The sequence below is a fragment of the Nomia melanderi genome, chromosome 4 (genome assembly GCF_051020985.1).
Source record: "Nomia melanderi isolate GNS246 chromosome 4, iyNomMela1, whole genome shotgun sequence".
NCBI lineage: Eukaryota > Metazoa > Arthropoda > Insecta > Hymenoptera > Halictidae > Nomia > Nomia melanderi.
In genome coordinates, this window is record NC_135002.1 from 8,827,514 (window position 1) to 8,852,235 (window position 24,722).

The window sequence follows — 24,722 nt, forward strand, 5'->3', positions numbered from 1 at the left end:
ACAATTACTTTTTACGCTTCGCGACACGGAAAAACAATTGTTGTATCTCCGATGTTTTCTCTTTTGAACATACCCTCGTTAATTTTTGTTCCTTTGTTTACACGAAGGAAGTATACAACTTCGTTACGAGAATAGTACGTCTGTATTTCACAATGTTTACCCTGCAAAAAGTGTAATATCCCTATTAAAGATAGGTAAAAGTTGTGTTCTTTCCTAATTCACTCTTCAAGACACAAAATACAAGAAACCAAGGAGAAAAAGGCGCTCACTTATCCTTCGAACTCTTAAGGCTAAAATATTCCTTCGCCAGGAAACTTGAAAGGATTAAAAGAATCACAGCAGAATAATAAAAAATACACTCGTATCTGCACGCGTCAACGCGCGCATCCATTAAACAGCGAGCATGTCCGGCGTAAGACTCTCGCGGTTCTATGAAATCGCGGGATTAATGAGTGCCGCACGTCGCGCGGCGCTATCGCGGATACGCTCGACGTGGCCGAAGCGTCCGCGGAACGATCGAAACGAAAATCATCGCACCGGTGCAATCCGGGACGGTTACATCAATAACGAGACGCACGATTCAGCCGATATCTGCTAATACGCTGGTCAACGCACCCGTTATCCTTGCTGGCCGATTTGCATATTCATAGTGTTCCGCGGCGCGGTATGCCGTAAGAATGCAGAGAAGCAAGCAACTCGGTTGACCGGGTTGCTGTTCTCCGTTGCGGACCGGGGTTCTCGGTTCCGAAGCGTCGTAAAAGCATTTCACTCGGCCCGGTTATGACGACACGCCGATTTTTCGACTATTTCGAAGGCATCCTCGTCGCAACATTAGGCACCGTCGCAATTCCGCGCATGGATCGTTGGCCAGGTTGCCAGCCATCGATCCGCACCGGTCCGATCTAATTAAACGCGGAAGAGTCCGCGGGGGTGGAGCAGGTTACTCGCCGCAATAATTCGGACATTCGGCTCGGGCCGCGCTGGATCCTCGCTCGACACGTCGACATCCTTAACGACGACCCCGAGCAACTTCGGGACAACGTCGCGGGACAAAGTTCCGGCGAGGTCGCAACTTTGGCCGCGGTATTGTCATACAAGATAAAGGTATGAGCGGCAACTTCCCGACGTCGGCGTCGGGCAATCAAACTTTCTCCGCGCTCCGCGATCGGTTTTATTTCGAGAAACATACCAGCCGCGGCCGGAAATCGGATTCGTCGTATTCGATTCTGTAACACGTGACACCGGGGGTACGTTAGATTCGAACGTGAGGGATTAATATGTTTGTGCGAAGTGCTTTGGCAAAACACCGTGCCCACTTAAATCCGATTCTCACAAGTGTTAAACATGACGTAAATGTTTACAAACAAATCACGATGGGAACAGTGCTCCGAGAAGAACCTAGGAACATTTGGAAGCATTCGAGGGCAAAGAGAACTTGGACGCGAATATACTTTGGCAGATATGAAATTGTAACAATCGGAAATGAGATCAAGCACTCCCATCGTCACCATCGATTCAACGATACCCCCGCAGTGGGGAACTGAGGGAAAACCCGTCGACCGGCCGGCGAATCCACAATCCCGAGGATCATCGGAAAAATGATCGCGAAACCGCGAGGAACAACGGAGTTGCCGAAAGCAGGAAAGAAACAAGCGGAGTTCCCTCACGCTCAGCTGTTCTGCGCGCAGACACGTGCGCGTGTGGCTGGCGGGGGCGAGCCTCGGATTGCGTGTGCGTGCATGCACCTACATGGCTAAGTACGCTCGCACCACGAGAGCCCGCGGTTCTATATACGTGTATCGGCGAGACCGTCGGGCTCGTGTGCCGGCGCGGCGTCGCGCGTGTGCGACCCCTGCCGTGCACGTGTGTGCACCGTCGTGTGCACGTACACACAGCCACACGTCTGGCGTACTACCGTGGACACATACACACACACGTACGGGTCGCGCACAGTCGCACGCGTGGCAGCGCAGGCGTCTGTCTGTGTGGAGACCCAAACGAAGGGAGGCAAGCCAGTAAGCTCAGGCGCGCCGCAGCGGCGAGAGCAGCCATTTTACTCGAATCCCGGTGGAAAACGTCGTGCGGTCGACATTCAAGTATAACCGCGGCGGACCGTCGTCATTTAAACGCGACGGTCCTCGAACTGCCTCCCCCACCACCCCCCGCGGCCGCGCACACACGAACACGTACACACGGACACGGTATACAGGCAGTAAGCACACGGCCACGACCATCCCCCAACACCGTCGACCGCTATTCTTTGGATAACGCGCACGGGGGATCATCGCGAGTGCCCGCGTTCACCTGGACACTCGGTTCATCCGAGGACGTACCCGCGCGCATCGGGAGTTTCTGGTGACAGGAGAACGTAGTTCCGCTCTGGCGTGCACGTGTGCCACGGGGAGACAAGTGAGAGAACGGGTGAGGAAACGTGCGAGAGAGCCAGGGAGAGCGGTCACTCTCTCTGTCTTCGTCTCCCGCGTCTCTGTCTCTCTCTCTATCTCTCTATTTTTCTTTCTCTCTTCTCTATTTCTCTTTTCTCTTTCACTCTATCTCTCTCTCTCTATCTCTCTCTCTCTCTCTTTCTATATCTTGATCGGTGTCGCTTTTACTCTTTTTCCGCGCGCGCGAGATCACTCTTTTTGTTCCTTTCGTTCCGTCTCCCGCATCCCTACCACCAACCCCTTCTACCGTATTCCCTTTTTCTTTCCCCTTTTCTCTCTCGGTGACGCGTGCATACCTGTGTGGATGCTCGGAGTCGCTTCCAGAGACATGCCGCACGAGTGTGGAGCGGGCACATGGGGAGAGAATGAGAAAGGAAATGGGAGAGCGTAGCACGAGGTGAGGCCATTCGTTCTGCGCAGGACCGTTTAAATTCGCCGCCTGCTTTGCATACCGCGTTTTCGCCGGCCCTACTCCGCCACCATCCTGCCCTCCTCCGCCACCTTCCTCCTACTACTCCCGCATCCCCCTCTGACCCCTTTGCCGCCTCCCCGCGCCTGTCGACATGCACACCACCCTTTTCGCTCCTTGCTTCCCGCCGATACCTGTGCTCCTCTCGCGGCCCGCCCTTCGCGATTTTTCGTGACCAACCCCCTTCTGACCGGCCGACCAATTTCGCTGTTTCCAAATTTCTTTCCTCCGTGACCATTATTTTTCGAGCCTCCGCGAACAGGCGAATACTGTTCGCGCCGTTGCCTGACTGGCCTACGCTCACCCCTCCGGAAACATTCTTGGCGGATGGTTTCTCGTATTCGTAAAACACGGGGATGATTCTTGGTCTTTCGGAATTAATGATTGCTGAAGGGCATAAACGTTTCTGGTAATTCGATTTCGTTATTGCAGTGGTAGCCAGCCTGATTTCATCTTGTCATTTGGGAACTTGGTTTTCTACGTTGCACCTTGGTGTCAATGAATCGGTTACTATTGGTAGAGTTATTGTTAGTTGGAATGTAGATGTTGAGAGTGTATGCAAAGGGTACAATGATGAGATAGAAAGTAACGGTTTTCGAATTTCGAGCTTAAAACGATTGAATTAGAAGAAGTTACTGTTTAGGTAATGTTTAATTATAGTACTTTTTTGGGTTTAACTTTAACTTGGGTTTTTTTCCATGTTAAGTTCAACTGGTGCAGGAAAGAATCTCGTCTTTGAGTTCAGTGCAAATAAGTTTCATTTCGAATTGATAATGATTAAATTGACCAATCGTAATACGCTATCTTTCTCGATAATGTACATATACGTGCATCTTTCCCACCCATCTTATAGTTCTTTTCGTATACCCTTAGGTTGGAAACCACTGCTTTATCGCCACCGCATTAAAACATTTATAACGCTTACTTACTTCATCGTTACCATTTTTACTGCCTTCGAAGTTAAAATCAATTACATGAAAACGTACTATAAATTCTTTCCGTTAACTGCGTACGCAGCGTACAATGTCATTAAACGGTGTTGATCGAAAGAATTATGAAAATTCACGTGAAACGCTTCCTTGCGCAGAGCCATTCGCAACAATTATTAACCCCTTGCCTTGTAATAACGTGTCAGACGTGCGATGAAAATTCCAAAGAAATTTAACAAACATAAATATTACTCAGTTCATTTGAATTCAAATTAAATATTATTCCTCTGTTATCGATTATCATAGTTTCAAGCAAATATACATATAGAATATGCGTAGAACTTTCAATGAATAATTAACGACAGACTAACCGAGAAAGAAATCATTGGTCAATGTGTTGAAAACTAAAGTTTGCCGGAACGACGCGAATAAAAATCATTTTTAATTAAACAATTACATACTACCGCGACGTTGAAACGTGATATATTGTGTGTAACACGATGTCCCTAATTTAATGAAGCGGCGAAGTATTCGAAAAGATCCGCGAACGATAAAACGTGTCTCGCGCGCGGCAGCGTTCGCCAGCTAATTGCATGAAATTTTGAATTCCACCGTGTATTGCACCGATTTACTGCGCAGATTGCAAACTATATATATTTTGACACGAGTATATGATGCTCAAAAGTCGCCGGTTGTACGGCAACATTAATGCTGTCTCGCGTAATGAGCGACTTGGCTCCAACGGGCGCATATTTTCTTTTACGATGCCTAAATATAATCTTAACGATGTCCTTATGGCCTAGACCAGTCGGCGCTTCGAGAAATCTGAAATTCAGCGAGGCCTCAATTTGCGTTCATCGCTCTGATCTGATCCAGTTTCGTTGCTACAAAATTTCCTTCAACTCACCCCTCCTCCGTCGTCTCGCAAAAATCACGTTCGCCCGTTTGTTATGTATTTACGTTTGCTTGTTCATGATTATTGTTATGTATGCTGCGTGTACGTCAAACAAGCGGCCATCTTTTCCGCAACGTCGATTTCGACGGTGAATTATCGCACGCAAAATTTTCTACCGTGGCTTCCGCTTTGAATGTTCGCCATGAGAAGATAACCGTTTGTTTGCGACTAGATTGCGTTATACGTCTCGTTTTTTCGTTCGTGAATGAATGTCTTGATGCTACCTCCGGCTGAAAGTGTTCGATTGAACAAACTAAGCTTTTGTCGTATCAATTATTCACTTACCGAACTTTGTTTCCGTCAATGGTAAAAGCAAACGTAACGAAGAGGTATTGATGTAAGTTTCTTCACGAAGCACAGAACGCAGAAATTCAGCGATCGGTGGACACGATTAATCATTTGTGCACGTTCAGTAAATTCTTTGGCAATCTTCGTTGATTGTGCTATACAAATGTTAATAAATTTGTCAATGAATTTTTAACGATTCTCACATACAAGTGAGTACAGTGAAACTTAATTTTTATACAGATCTCAGAACATACGCCGTTAAATATCTTTCCAAATATCAGCAATTCGATTCTAATCGAACACACTCCGCCAGGTGCAGCGATCTGCGATCTGTCTATAACCCGTCTGATTATATGCTAGAATATCTACTTAAACCAACCACCGATCCCGGTGGGCTGTAGCGTTGTGTTCGCAAATAAATTTGTTTAAATGGTTTTATTTACGCAACTGTCTTTTTTCTGTTTATTTAACCCGTCCACCTCTGTTGTTCAATTTTTTTTTTTTTTGTTGCGCATCCGCCTGAAGCGAGAATCCCGGCGATTAGCATAGTTTCGTATCCGCAGCGGCTGTGGACAAATAAGTGGAAGATTTCAACTGTGACGCACAATTATGCTGCGCGTCCCGCGCTCGCGTTTGAATATTTAATGCGAGTACAATGAAGCAAATAACGTTCGCCATTCTCGTCACGGTTACATGGAAATGTATCGCGTTACAAGAAACCGGATTCGGGATTAATAATCCGCGGTGAAATTGAAATTTGCTTTCAGTTTTTCTGCGCGAGCGCGGACCGCTTTCCTACCCGGGCGAATTATCGTTTTACCCGGCGTTTTCCTGCCGGATAAATTTCCCGGTCGTACCTCTTTTTCTAACGTGCCGACGCCGATTAAGGATCGAAGTCACGTACCCAGCGAGCCGACTGTCGATCGTTCAACAATCGTCACGTGTCAGTCGATTTTCCCATAGAACCCGTGGAACGACTTTCGATCGATGCCAATCAGCGATTATTATCCGCATGCCCGGTGATCTTCGCCGGCATCGAGCCAGGATCTCCTCGGGATCGAGCTAGATCGTGCTACCTCGCGAACCCGCGATTATCTCGAACGGTTCTGATCCGCGTTCTGAAAAACTCACGCTCCTGCGTTCAGCTGACCGTCCCTCTTCTGTTCTAGGTTCTAACCGGAAATAGATCTCGGGTTTCGGTGCTGGAATATTTAAGATAATATTAATCCTGGGTGTCAACTCATTTTTTCTATGTATCAGCATAATTTTTCTGCACATGTATTGCACAGAGTACACGTTTCGCGTACTTTTTGGAATTTTTTCATCGTTCACATTTGAATGGCGAATTTGTATATGAATGGCGCCGTCTATGAATGGATCCAATGTGTAACAGCTTCGTACGCAATACTTTGTTTATCCGTTTCAATTGTCCGTGAATGTCGCGCTATTGTTTTATCGTGTAAGTTTCATAATTTCAGTGTACCTATAAGCTTTCAAAATGCTTCGAAGAAGAATACGGTGGATACACGAGTGTGAAACATTGAGGTTGAAATTGATTTAGAGTAGGGTAATTAAATTGATAGGTAGAGTGATGGATACAAGATCGATGAAGAAGAGATCATATTGCTCGGCCAGTTATTTCAAGTAGGAATAGTATGTAATGGACAGACATCTTGGCTAATCGAAGCAAGCGTGACCCTCCAGTTTCACGTTCGATATTCTCGGTAATGAAGTTATTACAAGCATTTAGGAACGAAGTAACAAAATCTTGATACCATTTTTATCGCGACTGAACGCGATGTAAGATATTGGAGAACAACTACAAATTTAAAGAATACGCCTTTAATGTTCTCGTCGATAAATATTAAATTCTTATTCACCAGCGAGCACGATAAGCATCGACAAGCGATTATTATTGTAATTTGTCGTCCTGTTATTCGTGTAAAGTCACCCCCAATCTCGGGCATACTAACGATTGCGTCATCCGTCGTATATCAACTTTTACATCAACGCACGACATTATCAAACGTATCAAACGTATTTGCGATTCGAATTATCCGACAATCGATTGAGCAAGGAAAACCCGCCAGAAGCTTTGACATCAATTAGCGCAAGATGGTGGTTTCATTATCGTCGATCCGCAATGGTTCCCCGAAGCGTCGCGTCGCAATTTCGCTGACGAAACCGGCAGTCTACTTTTTCCCTTTAATTGTCGTAGGAGCTCGACGGGGAACTTTCTTTTTTTTTTATATTTTTTTTATCCCTCGTGCCTCGCAGTGACATTTGCGTGTGGCCAAACGGGGGTACGTTCAGATCGACACGCTAGACGACAATTAACTCGACAAACCGTGCAACCGTCATCCTCTCGCTCCGCTGTCGGTCTATCGGGTCCCTTCTTTGCAGCCGGAGAGGGTGTAAACCCGTCATTATCCTGATTATTCTTCCATGCCGGCCTAAACACAACCTGTCACTCGTGTCATTGTTTCACCATGGATCATTACCATTCTTTCTCATTCTATTTTCGCGTCGCGGTCCCGAATAGCGCCGCGATGGACAATGTTTCGTCCCCCAACCTTCATCGACACGTACCGGCCATTCGTCCCGCGCTATTTAGCGTCACGTGCATGCTCTTTAGCTAGGACGATAAAGTCCATTAAGGGGTACAGGTGAATAAATTAAAACTTTATTCACGTATGCAGCCTATCGAGGGGACATCGCCGCTAGACAAGTCGAAGTTCACAGTAGACCCATTTCTCCGGTAGACGTCTGCAATTTAACTTCAAGTCGCGCGAGGAATAATCCCGAATGCCAATTTTTCCATTCGTTCCGATCCGAGAATCTTCAGAATGATTTAACAGGTCCAATCCGCCTCGTGTCTCGCGGTGCGCGAGATTCGAAAACGCAGTTATTCATAGACGTCTGTCGAAATTCTTATTAATAACAACGGTAAATGTTTTCAGTAATGGATCAGCCTTGTCGCGTTATAAATACGATTAGAGTTAAATACCATCCTACGCTGCCCCTTCAAACTTCTGTCACCCGGGGCGCTCGAATATCTCGCTGAAATCGAAACGAACGGCTTTTCACGGTGTTTCGCTCGGGAGGCTCACTGAGCCGACCGTTTCTTCGATTTCACCCAAACAAATCCGTACACGATAAAAACGTGTAACGCTCCGAAGTTAGCGCCGCGCCTATGACCATCGTTATTTTTATCCGTTCGGTGGAAGATCTCCGATCGGTGACTTGGACGAAATGCCCGTAGATCTAATAAAACGTAACAGTATTTGGGTCCGATAGCTAAATCAGTTCGGTTATGACGGCTTCTGTAAACTTAGAATGACAGCGGCTCCGCTGTCTCTGGTAGACGTAGAAGGTAGCTGCGCCGCGGGACGATAAAACAGCCAGCAGAATGAACGGCGGGCAGCGATGCGGGGCGTAGAAGAAAAAGGGTGGCGGTTGAGGAGGTGGGGAAGGCCGAGGGGAGGGCGAACGAACAAATGCGTTGATCGCGAGAGCGAAAGAGACGGTAAAATATAAAATAGCGGACGACGTGTACCGGTTAGACTATATGCTCTAATTTTAGGCGATTGCCTCGCTCCCTCACCCGAGGATTATAATTAGATACAAAAATACCCCGACCGCCACCCACCCACCCACCCAGCCGACCGACAAGCCGGCATGTCGGGCGAAAGCGCGGGTGCGTTCACGAATCCCGGATCCGAAAGCTGCGCGAAGCGCCGTTCGCGTTGTTGTAGTCACGGCTCGTTCTGTTCCCTTTGGTTGTCGGTCGTCGTCGTCGTCGTAGTCGTAGTCGTCGTAGTCGTCGCGGCCGTCGCCGCTGTTGCCGCCGCGAGAGCTAAGACTCTCCGTTTCCAACGGATCGTCCAAGGAACGGGGGTTCCGCTCCACTTCATCTTGTCTGGTTAATTATTCAGCCCGGCATTCTCTGTGACTAATTGTTAATTTTCAACCGCTAATTTTCCTTTGCCCGCGGGAGTATATTTTGTTAGAATGTACGTCGTGCGCTCGTCGGGTGGTTAAGTCTGCAGTCACTTGCGTTCAGCTGTCCCTGAATACAATTTTTAATGATCGAGAATCTCTTTTGTCGCTGGCTTAAAATCGCGGCCATTCGGTTTTTATGTGAATCGGAAGGTTCGATGGCTGTTGAAGAATGATAAGGAATTGTTAAGATTTTTGGTTTATATTGTTAGTTGAGTTGGATTGTGGGATTGGACATGGAGGGATGAAATAGGCGGATTTTTGGAGATCGTTGACCTGTATTCGTATAGCGTTTCGAGGAAATCGTAAATTGATTGGTTGGAAGAACTGGTTGTTAGTTTCTAAGAAACCGGCGTGTATACGTGGTCGGTTAGCCTGGATAATACTTATTCACGAGCTGGATAAATAATTAATTAACATGACTGGAAAGGATTGATCAAAGAACCTAGCAGCTGGTGTAGAGAAACAACGCGTTTATTTACCCCTCATAGAGTCTAGTCTGATATAAGACAGGCGGGCTTGTTTCGGATAACAGAGGGGTAACCGTCCCTAATGCAGAGGGGATAATTATTATACGAACCAATCGATATTTCGATGAACGACTCGGTTCCTCGTCGAAAGAAAAATGTACGTTCAGCTCTATCCGTTGTGTTCGATAGCGGAAATAGGCGTCTTAATTGTATACAGGCGTTTATCGACGAACATTATTTGCGAACATACAATTTTCTCCTAATTAACAGTATCGCATTAAAATACTTGGGTTAATATTAATAAATTTTATAACGAAGATTCGTTGAAAAATATTTTTCGCTTCAATGAACTATTTTCGTTTGGTAATATCTTTTTGCATCACATAATTGCAATTAGAACGTAGTGTATGTATATCGAGTCGATACAAAATTATTGTTGGCGCAAAAATGAAACGCTTTGAAACGTTTCGTCACGTTACCAATTAATTCATACCTATTTACATACTTCCACGTATCGTCGGCTCAGCCCGCTCGAACTATTAATAATTCCGATAATTACCAATTATTTTTAAATGCCAAGAGTCTAGAGTTAATTTTGGTGCGTGAGCTCACGCCCTCCCGCGCTGGCATCTTGTGTGTATGCACAATACTTAAGTATGCACTGGCAAGTTGGTTTTGCAAATACCGTTTAAATAACGTTTCATATAGGTCATTTCATATGTGGCTGCGCAATTTGGCTTGCGAACTTCTCTTACGATTTATATAGTGCAGTTATTAACACGCTTGCATACCTTTAAACTACAAAATAATCGCCAACAGAATACATTTAATAGTTCATTACTCGAAGAAATAAATTTACTACAAAAAGAAATGTATGTTAGTCGAGAGTCTGTCACTATAATATTCTACACTAAAAGCACTTACCGAGGGGTATAAAGTAAACAAGTTTTAGAATCGAATTCGTCTCACTTCAATGGAAAGAGTATAAATAGACGAATTCAGTAGAGAACGGGACAACGCAAGAAAAATAGCAGTGCTCTATAATTTCATACTTCCACTCAACATTCTATACTTACTTCAACAGAGTTCACTTCGCCATGATTGCAAAGGCTTCTGAAACAATGCGATGCATAAATCCTCATGAACATCATGATTTACGTCCGGTATGGTTGCCATAATTCCGCCTATTATTCATAGACTATTACAATTCACTACATATTCCGCCGCTAAAAATAGAATTATTTATGGAGCACTACGGCTCTAATCATTAAATTATCGCCAACATATTACCAGCATAAATCAGTAATTCCCTAGTAAATAACGCCGTGCCCAAACAAATGTACAATGGCCGACTAATAGCCGGTGTCACGTTCTATCAGAAAAAGACCCGCGATTTATTTGTAAAGCCAGCTGGCCGTTCGATCGGTAATAAAAATAGCGCGCCGCGAAAAGATCGGTGCGCCTAACGCAGCCTGAATCTTTAATGAAGTCTGAATTAGGAGGTCTTACGGCGCTCCCAAGAAATTCGATCGAAACGGGAGTGTTTGTTGTCGAGCGGTTCCAAAGTCAAAGGGAATGCTTGATGCTGGTGGCGGCGGGCATAACGTCTCGATATCAGTGGAAAGTGACTACTATTCTCGTGAATAGTCGACGTACGCGGCCGCCGCGTTGCGCCGCGTTGCCGTCAGGTTAGGTTTGTTACAATACCAAGAGTTGGTCGATCCCACAGCCCTAGTTGATTGCTGGTTAAAAGATCACCGGAGTGTGACAGGGCCGTTTCTCTCCGGCGGCCGCACACGCGTACCGGTGACACACACGGGCACGACGAAGGAGCGAGGAACATGTCAGTGGAGCAGGATGACCGAGTGGCAAGGGGGGTGGGGAGGGGGATGGTCGAAGAAGAAGGAGGAGCGCACCGAGGAATCATGGTCTCTAATTTTTACGGTGCACCCACATGCGCGTCCGATGTCCCTATATTTACAAGTACAGGTAGCCGGTCATTAAATCCGATAATTAATCACAATCGTCTCTATTAACGGGGAAGGGTTAATTGCTGTTATCCGCGCCGCGATCCGCTACGAAACGGGCCGCCGGGAACGGGGTAGACGTGGCCGGAGGTGGGACCGGCCCAGGATGTGACTGAAGAATGGGCCCGTCGATCGTGCGCCCGCCTTTTCATTTCTTCGTGACGGGCCGGTTGTTTTTCGCCGGTTTGCTGTGCGAAACCGGCGACCAAATTTTACGGTTTAGAATTTAACGCTCAAACACGAAACGGATACGTCACGCGCCGACCTTTGTGGCTAACGTTCTCATGCGGCTAGGCTCGCGCAGCCGCACTTCGGTTTTTACCCTTTTTCGCGCTGCGTGCCGTTCCGACGTGAATGCTGGAATTTCTTGGAAAACTTCGGAGACGCGTGGAAGCTTTTCGGGTGGCAGTTGTTTTCGAATGGGGAGCAATTGTCTTTTGGGGATGAGATTTTGAAAGAGATTTCGGGTTCCATTGGAGTACTCTTGCATCGAATTGCTGGTCGAACTAGCATGGATTGTACACTGTTCCTGTAATCTAGAGATCGGTGGCAATTTTAAATAGTCGGCTATTTCGCCGGTGGCATACCACGAGGCACCTGTTATTGTACTTACGACTTTATTTCGTCTCCGAATAATATTTAAGTTGCTTTTTCTGGCACGGCCCCAGAATTCCATACTATATGTCCGTATTGGAATAATTGCAGCTTCCCGTACTAATATTGCGTTCCATAGTAGGAACTTCTAACAACCGAGTTTCCAACTTAATAATCAAAAAAATCAAAGATACCAAAAAGACGTTCGCGTGGTTTCGGAGTCGGTCACAAAATTCAGTCGCGTATTCCACCAGATTTCTCATTCCCGTTCAAGCATAAAGCTGCCCGGCGATTCCAACATAATTGTAACCGACGAGCGTACAATTCGAACAAGTAGTTAAAAGAAATTGTTACGGAATGCGATCGATCACAGGGCACGATGCTCTCTCGCGTCCGAGCTGCGCAATGGGAAATTCCGTGGCACCGGTGACATTCGATCCACCTACTAATGCACAAGATATAATGGCCGGGCGAACAGGTTATTGTGATACATTTTAATGCGCGCGGAAGGTGCGCTACGTGTTTACGCCCGCGTAACTCTCACGGGGTAGCCGTCGAAGCTCCGCGAATGCCAGAGGAATATCACCAACACGGACCAGGCCGGGCCGCTGTGTGCGTGCACGTACACGTTCCAAGACGTAGCTTGGATCCGGGCACAAAAACCCAGGAAGCTCGCACACACGGACGACAATGCCTCGTGCACGACCATCTACTTACTTTAGTGGTCAGCGCGGAAGAAAAGAATTAGCTAGACGGGGGCGCGTCTCATCTAGGTCACCCACACAGGGCCGTGGCATCCCCGCCACACTTACATATCACACGTACGAGGGGCACACATACTCGAGGAGCCTCATTATGGTGCCACGGTGGCGAGGGGTTGCGCAGCAAAAGAGGCGAGCGTTAATTAAGAACAGACTCGCCACCCTCTAAGTAAGGAGCACTGACCAACCCTCACCCTCCCCCTGCCCCGCACGCCCACCCATCCGCTTCTTCTCCTTCACTCTCTCCCGCACACGTCCATTCCGCTTCCCTTCCCCTCGGTTTCCCTGCACTTCTCCACTCCTTCATGGTTGCTACTGCAGTGACCCCGCATCCTTTCTAGCTTCATTCTGGAAGTAAGAACGGCGAGAAGTATATGGGAAGACGGAAGAGCGGGGGTGGAATGGGGAACCCGCGTAAAACGAATAGAACATGGCCGGGACGGACGGGGTGAGGTGAAAAAATGGCAGAACGGAGGGATCGCGGAGAACCTCATTGCGAATGGTGTCGAATCGACATTTTTCGGGAAGTTTTGATTTAGGGGATTTGTTTCTGGGTGATTCTTCGTGGAATGTCAAGTTAATTGAAATCGGTTTGATTTTCATTTTGTATGTTTTTAAATAGCCCTTTCGTAGTAGAAATAACGAATTTCTAAAGAGTTTTGAACTATTTCCCGAATTATTCGAAAATCGGGATGTTCGAGGAATATATAAATATTCTAAATGGGAATATTCAATTTTCATTGAATACTTTATCTGAATGTCTGTTAAGGTCGTGTTAATGTTGATTTTAATATTGTTAATGAATGACGAAAAGCAATGGCGGACAGCGGGATGATTGATTTTTCCTGTGAGAAAGTGAAAAGATTCGTTGTAGTTCGACAAGCTTTGGAGCCGCTACAATGAAATATAGTGGAACGATGATCAGCCAATCTCATTGTGACAACACGAAGACACACATGTTGCGAGTGTCGCACAGCGGCGGTTCCTCTTAGGCCGAAAAAAAAGTCACCCAACTGTTCATCCCCCTCTGAGCGTTATAAGCTGCCCCAACCAGGGGTGAACCGTGCCCGATTGTTTCCAACAGGTTTGCTAGCTTTTGTTTCAGCCCGTTCTCATGCGCGGCGGAACTGGTCATTGCTCGAACCCTAAAAACGGTTGAACAATGACCTTCAGTCCGTTACATTGCATTGCAATAAAGACCCCCATTTCCCAGAGTGCTGAGAGAGCAATCTCGATGGGATGGGAATTCACTCTATGGTTTTAAATGCTATCGACTGCTATTGTTGTGTAATCGTTGATTTGGTACATTCGACACGGGTTTCGTCCGTTATTAAATGCTTCGCACGGAAGATACATAAATTACTATTGCACGAATTGCCTTAGAGTTACAAGTGCCATTATCCTTTACGCTGAAAGTTACTTTCACATTCAGGTTTATCAATTTTTTTTAACAAAAATTACAAAGCTGTTTGTCATTAACTTTTTTTCTATCAATTATTTTAGTATACATGTGGTCACGCTTACAACGATAACGCTAATTATTACAGCCCGTTTAATTATAGAAAGTACCCGTTTCCTTCTCCATTATAACAAAAATACGCTTCTCATGCGTTTTAATAGAACTCTTTTACGTCCGTAGCCGGAAGGAGCTTCGCAAAGCGCGCGACTCCAGTCTTGACGGAGTGGAAAGCCGAATGGTGGAAGTATTTATGTGCATGGGAATCGGCTGAAATGACGTTACTGTTTTCTCATAATCGCTCGGACTTTCGCGACGCTCGGGCGTCGCGGCTATTACGATAAGGCACTCGTTCATATGCATTCAATCAAAATTATGTTCACTTCTTGCGTGTGAGTGATAAAATTTCTTCTGGTTACTGTTTTCTCACCGACGGGCATCATTAATATTTCTCCGAGTCACAAGTTAATGAAATCGAAGCGACATAAATGCCTTTCGAATAATAAATTACTCGATTCGCAATAAATTCAGACCAAACTATTCAATTCCCTGCGAACCGCGAAACTAAGCCTCCAATTCGAAAAACAATTTCTAAAACACCATTAAAAATTGCGTATTCAGTCACATGCCGGTATTAAAACAACAATATCGTCATCATCGATTAAATCCGAATTACGACGACACGTTTATCGACTTCCATCTTTCAAGAACGTGTCTCAGCGGGATCGATCTCCGGCGTTTAAATGAAATAGTTTACCGGTAAAACGTGAACGTCAACGGAATCCCTGCAATAAATCTTTCGCTGGGGACGTTGAAAGGTGCTGAACATCCGCGGGCGCAATCGGGGAATCTCCGAATTAAACAAACACCATATTGACACGCTAATCCTTTACCATAGATGCATCTCCTGGCCGGAGACCGGTCTGCGAGGGTAAGGAAGACAGAACGGTGAAACGATCGCCACCCTCTCCTCTCGAGACACCCCACGTCGCGCCGTGGAACGAGAAAGAAAGAGCTTAAGGGAGAGGAAATCGGGGAGCGGGAGGGATGGAAAGGAAGACTTGGCAATCCGAATGAACGAACTACACCGCATACAGGGTCTTAGCGGGACTTAACGAATATTGCCGTCGATATCCAGGAGCCCCTTGTACGACGCTTCTTCTCATCCCGCCATCGAACTTTCTTTTGTCCCTCCTGCGAGACGCGTTACCGAGCTCCCGGTGGTTGACTCGACGACTGACCGAGTTAATTTAACACGCACGTTAATTTGCTCCCCGGGATTTCGCATTCGGACCGATTCTATTCATCCAGCGATTCAATATTCCGTCCCCGAATCCTTTCACGGTTTGCTAATTCCAAATTCTCCGTTCATGCCGCACACGTCCTGAAGGATTATGGAAAACAGCCACTTAACTATATACCTACAACCTCTGGCTGGCAGTACTTCATCGGGCGAGAGTCTCGTAAGAATTGGCGTGGATTTCATTTCGGTAAAAGCAGAATAATTAAAATCATGATACAGACGTATCTCTTTGGACTTGTTCGATGTTTGAATGGCTATCGTTTATTCGATGACGTTGGGACAGTGATTCGAGAGTGTGTCGATCGAAATATTTTAATGTGCTCTCGCTTATATTTCAGAATCACACGAATTGATCTTCATTTTAATTTCCGTAATAATTCTGTTCAATGCAAGTTCGTTGCATCTCCGATTAGAACTTCAGTATTCTCATTAATTGATTGTTTCACCATTGAAATAAATTATTCAAGTAGAACACGTGGAGCGCTTGTAAAAAAAGTAATCTGGAGAAGTATGACACCGAATTAGAAGAAACGGGAGTGATAAAACACCTCGGTTTTGAGCCGAACAGGAACTGGGGCTCCCAGTTATTTCGCTAGGCCACCGTTTCCTGCCAGGCACGGGGGATGAGGATTCACTCCGACCTCGAAGGTTAGAAAGAGTCGGAGGACAAGGTAGATAAATTAGCGCTAGTAATGAAGACTGAATCCGGCGTCTGATTAAACAAACACAGGGAAACACAAATAAGTGAGGGAAGTGAGAACAGGAAAAGCGAACGTTAAAAGGGCGTGAGGAGGCGAATGGTGGGGTGGTTGAAGTCGAATGAGATTCAGAAGACGAGCTGAAGAAAGGTGAAAGACACGGGAGGGTAACGAGTCTGCCGCGTGTACCGCGAACATTGCCTTATTTTGCCTCTAATTAACTAAAGTAGCGTCGCATTTTGGTTGCGTTCGAAGACATTCCCTCTGGTGTCCTTTTTTCATCGTCCCCTTCCCCTTTCTCTCTCTCTCTCTCTCTCTCTCTCTCCCTCTCTCCATCTTGTTCTTTTTCTCGTCTGTCTTCTTTCGTTATCCTCGCCTCCTTCTCTCGTCCACGTGCACTGGGTTTCCTTCCCGAAGACGAGCCCATCGTGGCTTCGTAGAATGCCCGTTGTTTCATTTTCGACGCACGTCCTCAAAATGAAAATGTATGAGCGCGTGTAATACATAGAGAATAGTTTTGACCGGGCCGGTTAGCGGAGCATGAATCTCATCGAGCCACTCAAGGCTGAAGCTCTCGAAATTACGCGGGATGAATTAAAAATAGCGGTCACTAAATTGTGAAAACAAAATCCCTCTCACCCCCTCTCTCCCACGGTTCTGTCCCGCCCCGCCCCGCCCTATTGCCACGGATTTATGGCCGTTTTTTCAGTTTCCAGTCACGAGTTATTAGCCGCGGTCGTTTTGCGAAAAATATCAAAAAAACTAATCGTCGGACGTACGCCGGTAACATAATCGCCAACAGGAATAACTATGCGACATTATTTTCGAGACGGGGCTTATGAAATTCAGCGGGTCGAAAATATATGTGTGTATTCCGGGACAATACAATCTTGCCCGTTGAAGAATCGAGCGGACGCGGCTGGAGGGGGGTCGCTGTGAATCACGGATTCTATTAATATTATTCGATTGATGCAAAAATAATGAAGACTTGTACAGGAACAGATATCCGATATTTCATAACTGATAGTAATGATGTTATTAGTCTTGTTCCTTGGGCAACATCCTTTCGTACCGAGTTCGTTCGGACAACTTCATTATACAGTTGCTTGATGAATTGGTTCAAACGTTCGTCGTAACGGCGGAGGATGGCTAAAAATAGCTGAAGTTACTAAAACTTCTTTAAAATCATATTTCAGAGGAAGAAAATAGTCCTAGCAAACAGAAACTTACTGTCTTCGAGACGATAAGAAATTAACAATACTCTACAATTCGTTCGGAAGAAACAATATAAAATACTGAATATTGCTAACATTTCTTTGCAATAACATCGTCACGTTAGTTCTCTGAAAATCTTCAATGTCCCGAATCCTCAATAATTAAGAGTCAACAGTCGAAACTCCAGCTGTCGCGTTACTCGTCCGATTCAACGCTCACGTCAAACTTAACGAAGCGCAGTACAACGATCGCAGACAAAAAATCCATAGAGCTGAAAACGAAATAGAAAAAGAACGGAGCTTCCACAAAAAACTCCGCGCGCAATCTTGGACCTCCCCGTCCCGTTTTTCTATATTTTATTTACAGGGCGCCATGAATCTTTCCGCCGAGAAATTAATCGCGTTATTAACGATTCCCGGTTATTTTCGACGGGGAGGCAGGGTGGCGTCGGGAGGTGGAAAGGAGACGCCAGGTGGTCGTGCAACTATGTTCGGTCGCGATATCGCGGTGGCTGCCAGTCAATTTATTTATAATCCCTTCTTTTTTGTAACCAGCCGCCGGGGAAGAATTAGCGCGTCCGTGGATACCGCGCGCAGCCCGACCTAATCCAGAACGGCCGTGGACGACGCGGCGTTAGGTGAAGAAAAAAAAAGAAAAAAAAATACCGTCCGACGGTAATAATTATTATCGAGCCGGCCGGATCGGCGGCTTTGCCGGGGGTGGGGACGGTGAAAAAGATACGAATTCATGACGATGGGTTCGCCGGCAAGGACGTTCAAGTTTAAACGAAAATAAAAATTTCCTCGCCGGTACTAATTATAGAATACGCTCATCGAGCAACCGCTGCTTGAATTACCGGTACGTGTATACCGGGGCATTATACCGGGTGTCCGGTTTATATTTCTTGCGTGCCGCGAAAAAGTACCGGCGTTTAAAGCGCGCGCGGCCGCCGCGGCGTCGGAGCGGCGGCGAAACACTCGGTACGCAGACACGCTTCTCGCCCAATATACCAGGGGAAATTAATATTGTTTTTATCGACAGCCCTGGAGATAATTAGATCCCCGGTGTATGCCTCTTCGCGCGAGCGTCGCTCGGACCGGCCGAGTGGCCGAGAATCGCCCGTTCCCCGGCGCACCCCGCGACCTGTCGTGATTTCGCTACCCGACATCACGCATTACGCCTTTCGGAGATTTAACCCTATCGTTACACCGGGGATAACTGCCGGTACACGAGATGCTTGAACCGGTGGTTTATACTTTGTCGCCAGCAAAGTGCAACAACTGCTACTTTGTCGTGCCGTATGAGTTAGGGGTATTATTTTCTGTTTTAATTGTTTGAAATTGATCCCTGGTGGATTGCGAGCGATTATGTGGTTGAATAATGAGGATTCAGCAATTGCATGCTTTAGGTGTGGATTTTGATGTAGTTTATTCGTTTCATTTAGTTTTTCTTGTTATTGGCTGTTTCTAGATCGATTATAAATATCCGTTTATCATTTAACTTACTAACCGAGACGCGTTCATTCGGCCCTTGTATTATTCTGTGTCCGTAGTTCGTTATTTTCTCGTTTCACTGTTCGAACTCCTATCGAAACTTCTCCGAATAATGTACGATAAATCACGAAGAGATATATGTTTGAATAATGAAATTTTCGAAGCACCCTTCACCAGAATCGTTAACTCGCGCGAAATATTAGTGGATGACTATAGCCTCCTTAAAGATACACGGGAGAAACGGTCAAGGGTGGGTTACCTGTAGTCACCTTTAGCAAGGAAAAGGTTAACAGGACATTAATAATCGATTCAATCTAGACGTTTAGCGGTAATTTAATATGAGGATGCGATACTAAATTCACCGGATACTAGTTATGAAAGTACGGTATAATGAGGCAGCGCCGATTTTTGTCTGTTTCAGATTTATGCCGGCGATGTGACGTCAGCAGAAACAGGGAGGACGAAGGCCGTGCTAGTCCCAGAACGGTGAGTCAGTGATTAATCAACAGCGCCGTTCTCTGTTGCGACGGTAATTATTTGACCTGACAATCGAAGTAATTACCGATCGTACGCGACACACCTATCCCGTATACACGCCGACTTATCTTTCACCGTGGATCGGCGTAGGCCGAGTTTCGCTATTAAAGCGTTCGCGTACGTATCACTCGGCAATCAATGCGAGTTTTATATCGCGGGCCGGCCGGTAACAATGTTGCATGCCCGTTCTTCGTGCGGAAGATCAATCCGGCATATAAATGATTACGTTAATAAAGCCGAGATAAAGCATTCCATGAATATAAACATGCCGGTCCCCGATCGAACCGTTTCAGATTCCAGTGAAGTGGCGTTATTAGGGTGTTCTAAATAACCCCCGGCAATGTTTCGCGTAGCGAGCCTTTTCTGGATGGAATCCGGTAAACGCAACGTCTACGAAATTGGGTGAAAATTATTTTGTAGAACGGAGTCGGAATTTCCTGGCTGAAATTACTCTTATCTTGCTCGATTACGCTCTGACTGCGGTTTCTAATTATATAGTTGAATCTATATTTATTGCTAACATTTCGAAGTAATGTTGCGTGAGGACTGGAATACTTTACGACCTTTTCTCACGGATTTTATCAATATTTTATATGGTGTAATGTAGTACGGTATATCGTATATACGTACATTGAAACATTATATTATTATATGTAATTATATGAAATGGGATTCGTTTGACCGGTTTCGGTGACCTTCAGATATGTTAGGAATATTTAAAATAATTCTGTGTACGCAAATATGTTTCACTCGAGTTTAGTTTAAAAAAGTGTACAGAAATATGCCTTCGACAGTATTATATTACATCGGGACATTGCAGTGTCCGCAACTGTAATGTTGTCGTTTCTGAGTCATACATCGTAAGGTCACCGTCTTTAAGAATTTCTCGTCGTTTGTTTATCTTCTGCATTCTGTGATGATCGTTTACTGTCATGCAGTCTAAATATTTTTAATGTTTACAACATGTTTCTGCTTCGGTACGTGCAGTCTGTCTGTTTACTTCGCGGAAACATTTCATGTTTCACAGCAGTGATGTATAATTACACAGCTGTAACATTGATTATGAAATACGTAACTCAAACCTTCAGGCGATACAATACCTGCCAGGAAAAATTCTTTCGTTTATAACTTCGAAACTAAAGTTCAGCGAGGTGTATCATCTGCCGAGATCGGAACATGAAAATGATGAACAAAACTTGACCATACACACTGTTGAGATTTCACACTTGAATTACAGCTGTTTATTCAACTACTTTTAGAGTAGCTGTTCAATACTCGAAACCACGATCACTATTATTCTCAACCCAACAGTAATTAATTCTATATAAATCACTCATGTCTTCAATCACGCCATTTCTTCATTTTTATTATCTCCAGGTACAAACATCCAACTACAAAACATCCAGCGAATCCATTGTCACAGTGCAAATCACACTACAGCTCAAAACCAAACAATCATTTTCCCACATTCAATTTCTCTATTCCCCATTAAATACTCACGCTACTCTCTCATTAAAAGATCCCCTACAAACATCGAGCTAATTAAAACCAACGGAACAAACTCAAACCCCGCAGCACACCGTTACTCAACCATAGAGACAGTTCAAGTTCAACAGTTCAACCGAATTCCGTTAACTAGATGCGTAATGCACAGAACGGTTCGATAACGCGGCGCAAGGATAAGGAAAGGAGACCAAGCCAGGAATGTTCCAGTACGGAACAATCGATAGGAATCGCATTACCGATATAAACGAGGGTTCGCGTGAAAAGAAAAGGACTTTGCGGTCCTCGGCCCGGCCGGAGGAACAAGCGCGTCGGAGGCCCGTTCCGCGCGTTATAGCCCGGAGCGACGCGGAATCACTCAGAGCAGCGCCGGCCGTTACTTCATTTTTGCGGAGCGTTTACAACGTCCTGTCCACTCGCGTGGCATCGTTGCTGGCATTTCGATGCATAATAAACGAGCGGTTAGCCCTGCGCCGCAGCTCACACCTCTGGCCCCTTCTTTTCTACGAGTAAAAGGGAGACGTGCCCTCTTCCTCTTCCTCCTCCTTCCTACCCTCCGCCTGCTGCCCACCACACCCCCCTTGCCACCACCCTCTTTTCCAGCCGGCCGACTGCGGATCCTTTTCCTCTTTCCGCCTTACGTTCCTCCGTAAGCAGACTGCGCTGTCTCTCTTTTGTAAACTTTCGTCTACAAGGGGCGTATAACGAGATGCGGGAGCGAGACGGAGCTATCTCGTTCCCGGGGTCCGGGCGAGAGCGAGCGACTCTAACGAAAGGAAATCCGATTTGCACGCTGCACCGATCCTCTCCCGCCCTTTTTCAAACACGCGCGCGCGCGCGCGCTCGCTCGCTCGCGTTCCTTACCCCCGACCACCACCACCAACGCCGCCGCCGGTTTGTATAGACGCTTCGGATTGATACGGCAGAGACGCGCGGTACAAGTAGTTTTGATGGAAATTCGTTTGCCGCTTGTTACGTGACGTCGCCGTTTCCTTTGCCGGATTCCCCGCTTAACGCGCTCGCCCGCCCGCCCGCCCGCCCGCTGCCGAAGGCTTCATCGATGGCTACGGTGGAAATTACGCGGGCGTCGGCCCGACGCGGACCCCGATGCGTTAAATTTCAACCCCTTGTCGGTGCGAAGGTTTCGTTGATAGCTGGCTTTCGTTTCGAAAACGGAGGTGTTCTGTGGGAATTTGAATGTTGGATTAGTTTGTTTTATTCTGTTCTCATATTGTGCCATTAGTTATTTGGAGTTTGGTGATTTTGGGTTTACGAAGTGATGCTCGATATTGTTTGATCGTATTTATTCGTGCGATGGACTAAATTTGTTTGTGTTTGTCGTTTGAATTTCATATGGAGGTAGAGATGTGTAGGAGTGAAGGGAATGAAGTATTGCAGTTATTGTTGACATTATCCGTTTAATGGGCGTGATGTTTATTTTGAATGTAATTGGTGAATTTTGAATATGATTAACGGGTTTTAAGAGAAATGATTATTTTCAGAATGAGTGAATCTAGAGGAATACTTAGTATGTTATGATATTTGAAATTCAAAGAGACACAGGATGCATAAAGAGGTTCGATGTAAGTTTCGTCGTGAAAATTTTATTAACCGTGCTCGAACGAAACGTACTATAGTTACTGATCGATAATCGTCGTTATCTATATGACACGAGTTTAAAAAAAAAATTGGGACCAACGAGTATCGGGACGATTATTTGCGCCGCGTGACGATAATGGATACGGAAAGGCGGTTTGAATCCGGTCGAATGGGCGTATGAATAGTCGCCGTTTAGCGTAATTATTGGCGTATTGTCTACGGCACAATGCCGGGCGCGAAATTGGCATGCAAAAATCGGATGCGATCCTATTGTCCGATCCATAGCTGCGGCAGTCTCCCCGTGCTCTCCAGTTTTCGAATATTTCGCCGTCAATGCCGCCGATCCGTTCGCCAATCGAATTTGGTTCGAACGACATTTGAAAGGAAGGAATTCATATTTCGCGAATAACGTGATTTTCGCCGCTCTTTTTTCCCCCCACCAAATACACTTCGTAACGCGTTACGCGCCCGATTACGCTTCAATTACTCGCTTTTATTTGGAAATAGGCGGCAATTTTGAAAAATTCCGACAAAACGGAGTTTACACGTTGTCAACGACATTTAACGGTGGAATTGTCGAACAATGGAAATTGAATGGTTTTTCGAATTTTCGTTAAAATTACAAGAGCCGATTGATTGAAATTTTATATAATGTTTAACTGCGCGTGTGCACGATTTAATGAATTTATTTAACGATTTCCGTACAAGTGTCTTTACGACTCCAACCGTATAATAATAATTTTTCTAGCTTTCATAACTTACGAGACATTTAATGTAATTCTCACTCGCAATTTTAAGGTCTGTTCTCATCCTTTCATTGCGAATGACACTTGAGAAAGAGAAACACGTATCAAACATTTTTCGAAGAACTATTTCCTACGAAAGTTTTATCAAAATCGCAGCTTCAAATTGAAGAGATGTTTCTACCTTAATTACATTGACATTATGGTTAATAAAGCATTCATTTTTTTTTATGTCGAATGTTCGCGTTTGCGTCTCAAAGCGAAAGATTCCTCGAAGTTGGACCGTCTATGCAGTTTCATCGGGAATTCCTATTCTTCCGAGCACGAAAGCTAGATTCGTGGAGGTTGGTGAAGCCGATCCGAAACGCAGACACGGTTCTAACTCCGCCGAACGGAGCAACCGCGGACTTTTTGTGCGGCCAGATTGACGGCCATTATACCCCGAAATTGGGCCTTAATTGTGCGACCGGTAATGAGCCGGGTTGTGTTCTAATGCAACGGCCCCGGCCGCCACACATAATGTCTTATGACGCAGCTTCGCTGTCTTCATGCAACGGGTGTCCCACTGGTAAACGTCCCTACTATCTTACAACCTACTTTTGTTCATTAACAGGTTCTTACATCTACAACTGAACTTTTATTATGAGATATTTTAATCGTATTGCTTAAATTTTTATATTTATTTTTACATCATGCTCCGTTAAAAAAGCTTATCAATTTATACGTGATGTCTATATTCATATAAATTCCAGGTTATTCTGGAAACCACAGTTACAATGATTACAATCTTTTCAATTATTATTTCACACTGACGTCCGCTTTGCTGCTTATTCGTTAATGCAGATATATTATCTCTATCATTACTGTGTGTTCAATATAATCTTCTACTGTTTACAAATCAATTAAGATTTGCAAGAACATATCCAACAAGTGTCTCCGACTCCCTCGTAACTAGTAATATGCGCCATGAAAGCAACAGATTAACAAATAGAAGAAATAAATAAACCTGCCGCAATGAATTGTCTAACGCATACCCATCGTCGTTGTTCCAAGGTTTAGCCTCCGAACTGAAAACGGAACATGGTCGAGAAGCGTTCCGTTCGGAACACCCGTTACAAACTAGAGAGCGGTAGGGAATACTACTATGTAGCGACGTAGCATTATTTAATTGCTGTTCCGTTGTTTTTTCGTCGCCGGATAATTTGTGTACCTGCCGGCTATCTGTTAGTTCCTTCTATT

At 45.4% G+C, this 24,722-nt stretch overlaps 1 long non-coding RNA gene across 1 annotated transcript in view; it reads left to right on the plus strand.

Moving 5' to 3' along the window:
* Nucleotides 1-2,032: 2,032 nt before the first annotated feature.
* Nucleotides 2,033-24,722, plus strand: part of LOC143174483 (uncharacterized) — a 161,584-nt gene continuing 138,894 nt past the window's right edge. Inside the window, exons 1-2 of the long non-coding RNA XR_012998488.1 lie at nt 2,033-2,421; nt 19,523-19,587. This is a non-coding gene — a long non-coding RNA (uncharacterized LOC143174483). The remainder of the gene's footprint in view (nt 2,422-19,522; nt 19,588-24,722) is intronic.